Below are 4,351 nucleotides of genomic sequence, written 5' to 3'. Positions count from 1 at the left end.
TTAAAAATCACATTAAAAAAGAATTAAAATTCATTTTAATTTGGACAAAACCTCAAATCCCTTCAAAACACCAAAATAATGGCCAAGGATTTATCCTAGGTCAAACAATGTCAAAGGACCTTAGGCAAAAAATTTCACAATTTTTAGAAACTCAAAAATATTTTAAAACAATTAAAAATATGCATAAAAACATTTAATTCATGAAAAATACCAAAATTAATCCAAAAAATAATTTTAGTTCGAAATATGGAATAGAAAAATATTTAAAGATTTTTGGTGAAAGTCTCATATTTTTTGGATTAAAAATGGATTTATTATGAATAAAATAAAATAAGTGGATTAAATGAAAATTCAGAAAATACAAAAAAACAAGGGTCATCAGATCTCCTTCATTAATTGAGGTGGCAGATCTGATGGCCAAGTGTGCGCTTCCATCATGTTCTGCAGTCAACGCGTGTACACGCGTGGTAATTAGGAAGGAGGGCTAGGATTAAAACGTGGATGTGAGATCAGATGGTTCAGGTCGTGCCAACACACCACCGGAGCCATAGATCCGGTCATCTTCTTCGGTGGACCTCACCGTATTGGCCCACCATAAACCACCATAAAAAAGAAAAATAAGGACATGGTTTTAAAGGAAAAATGCTCAGGAGCACGAATCTGGCCTCCATTTCTTCCAATTCCAAGTATATTGAAAGATACATGGATTTGAAATTTGAGGTTCATGATCTGAGTTGCTTCTATTTGACCTCAAAGCAACTCAATCTTGTTGCCTACATTGGTAAGACTTCAGCCAACCAAAAATCAAAGAGAATGATGAATAATTGAGAGAGAATCGGAGGTTCAAAGTTTCTGAAAAATCACCTCCGGGTAGCTTGAATCTTGCTTGATCTTGCTTCCAATTGACCTTGGATCGACTCTAGAAGCTTGTAGGAAGTGAAATGGATCAAAGGGAGGCTTGGATTCTCGCAGTTTCAATCTCAAAATAGAAGGAGAATTGAAACTCGATTTCAAGTGAAATCTTCAATTTTATCCTTTAATGGAGGTTAGGGAGGCAACAGTTCAAAGCTTGGGCAAGCAGGGATCCTCTTTCTAGTCACAATGGTCATGTATTTATAGGGTATCAAGTTGCTTTTCACACACTTTGAAAATTTTCCAAATTTAGCAACTTTGGTGCATGGATGCATGGGCATTGATTTGGTCCCAATTCATGATGCAATCTTGTTACAATTTATGCATATTGAGTACTGAAACCATGACATGTAAGCATGCAAAAAGAAATGGTTATTTGAATTCAAATGTTGCCAAAACAAACATATGAAAGAAACCATGAGGTGATCTTGGTACTCTTTGGAAAGGTGACATCAAGGGGAACAACCTTGATGTTGAACACTTTTCCATTTGGAGCTTGGATCATGATGGATTTTGAGGTGGAAGCTTGAGAAATCAAACATATTTGAAAATTTTCTAAGTACGAAGTCAAATGACCACTTCTTCCACCTTGAGTAGCTTTTGCTATGAGCTTCAAATAGAAAAAGTTCCTTAACCAAAGTTGTATATATTTCATCCCTCTTCAATTTGGTCACAAATTTGACATCATTTGAATTTGGCATGAGGGAGTTATGCATTTTAGGAGTTGAGGAAAATTGCTTGTTCAATGATGATGGCTCAAAATGACCTATAATGTTTCCTCTTGGTACATGTCCTTGAAAGTTGAATTTTAATTTTCTCAAAGAATAAAATTTAGAAAATACATCTTAAAATTGATCATGAAACTTGGATTTCCTTCATATCATAAAAATAGAGCAAGTTATGGTCCTTGGAAGTTGACCTCTTAACTAGGGCACAGACAAAATGGCTTATAATCTTTCACCAGAAAAAATGACTTTCCAAGCAAAACTAGATCTTGATGTCAACATGAAAGTTGTTTGGAATGTCATAAAGAGTAACTTTTCTCTTAGAAGAATTTTAATATGACAAAAATTGTAGGAGATAGGTTCTAGGGAACCCCAGTTTTGACTAGTTGACTTTCTCTGGTCAACCACCTAGAACCAACTTGCAAACTTGAAGTTCTCTTGATATTTGGGACTCATGGAGGATATACATAAGATTATGTAGTTTTTATTACTCCTTGAAATATTTGATCAATTGTTAAGAAAATTTCTGAGGAAGTCACACAAGATACCCAGATGAATTAGGGTTTCCAAGGCAAACAAGCTTCAAACTCTTGATGAATTCTTGATCAAAATGATAAATGAAGATAATAAGGATCGATATATAATGTTTAGAACCAATGTGAACCATCTATTGATTTATCTCTTTGCACTGAGGGTTTTAAACCCTAGTTGTGAGCTTGATAGGGCATATGTGGAAGCATACACTACCTACAAAAGGAATAAAGCTATACACGGACATATTTTTGGTATTTTGGTTAGTAAACAAATAAAAAAAAGCATGATACAATAAATTATCATCGGTTACTAGGTGGTATACTAAAAAATGAAGGAATATCAATACCAGTTACTAGGTAAAGATAACCAACAAATAGGGGATTACATCTACCGGTTACTGTGTAGAAAACCACAGGAATATGACTTACAACTATCGGTTACTGGGTAGAAGGCCACAAGATTCGCTGGGGAAAAGATGGACAATTACTGGTTACTAAGCAATTGAGCAACTAAACCACAGAGAACTGCAGGGGATACCCAAAAAGGGAGTCAGTCTAGGAACAAACTAGAAAGACACAATCAAACAAGACTCAACCCGATGAGGATATAACTCAGGGGAGTAATTCCCATCCCAATACACACTTGGGGAGGAAACTGAAACAATAATCTTCCACGAGGATATAGCTCAGTGGGGAATAAAGAAGGAAAGTTAGACACTTTCTGCCTATGGGGCTGACTTTATATGGAGAGATCAGACACAAACATCTGCTTGGGGAAGAATATTTCACTAATAGCAAAGGATAAGCAAGCAAAGATATATGGAAAAGAATGCAATCATGAATATCTGAATGCTATGATTATGCATGTATATGCATGATTTGTGTATGATTAATGCTGACAAACAAGCATATCTAACCCAAACAAGTTCGAGAATCTCAAGCAAACACCCGACACAACGTCTCAACAAGAAGGGCAAAGCCTACTGAAGAAAACAACTTGGGGAATAACCCAAGCAAAATGAAAATAAATCATCAGGGATATCAAACCCTATCCCAAAGCTACACTCACTGAGGATACGAAGAAGATGTATTCAGGAGCAGCGAAAGAAGTAGATCAAACAGAAAACTCAACTCTGGTTGGGATTATCCAGGGAAGAAGAAAAATCACGGGAAGATGTCAACCACAGCTGGGGACAGGAAAAAAAAAGATCCGTCGGAGAGGAAACTCTACTGGGGAACTTATCAAGGAATGCTGTGAAACCCCGTGGGGAACAACCACCAACTAGATATACATCAATCAAAATATTCCCTTCTAGCTACTGGAGAGGAAACTCCGCTGAGGGGAGAAATAACACTTTGCTCCACTGAGGAAGGAAATAAACATCTTCAACACCAGCTCTTAATGCTAGAAGAAATCTTCAGGCTCAGATAGAATACAATCATCAAACTCTGATTTGGCAATCCTACCGGGGACAAACTTCCATCAGAGAGAACCTCTCATACCAGACCCTCTGGGAAGCTGATGACGTACTATTCTTTCTGTGCTCACTTGGGAGACAACCTGAATATTGATGAAGAGGATATAAGAATGCCAAATGTCTTACCTTTTGGTGATCATACTATCCTTGGGGAAGCACTGAGGACATTCCACTTACCTTTTCAGTCATTGTGATATCATTTTATTTAAAACAATTTATAAAAAATTTATTTGTTTAAAACAATGATATTCATCAGTTAAAAACATGCAATCATTTGTTAAACAGAAACAAATAAGAGTGCAAAGAATTGGGTAAAGGCTCAAATTTATTTAATAGAATGGTAGTCCGCAAATGGCGAGACTCCATAGATCTTTACAAATTTGAAATTGGTGATATACATGGAAAAGGGCTACATTTAACATAATGACCGTTTCTCCACCAACTTTGAATCCACTGTATTCGAAACTTCAGTTGATGATGGCTGAACGAGGATCTTTGATGGACGGCAGTTGTAGAACAAAGTCTTGTCAGGATGCAGTTACTTGCCAAATCCCTAATTTTTGCCTAGATTGCCCCAGGGTGAGGTACTCAATCTAGCGGGATATATATTCATTTTTTTTATGTCTCTAACTTTTGCCTGGATCTCCCTTTCGGGTTTTCAATCCACCGAGACGCCCATTTTTGCCTAAGCTGCCCTTTCGGG

This window comes from Lathyrus oleraceus, chromosome 5 (assembly GCF_024323335.1).
Source record: "Lathyrus oleraceus cultivar Zhongwan6 chromosome 5, CAAS_Psat_ZW6_1.0, whole genome shotgun sequence".
NCBI lineage: Eukaryota > Viridiplantae > Streptophyta > Magnoliopsida > Fabales > Fabaceae > Lathyrus > Lathyrus oleraceus.
Note: the sequence above shows the minus strand (reverse complement) of the source record.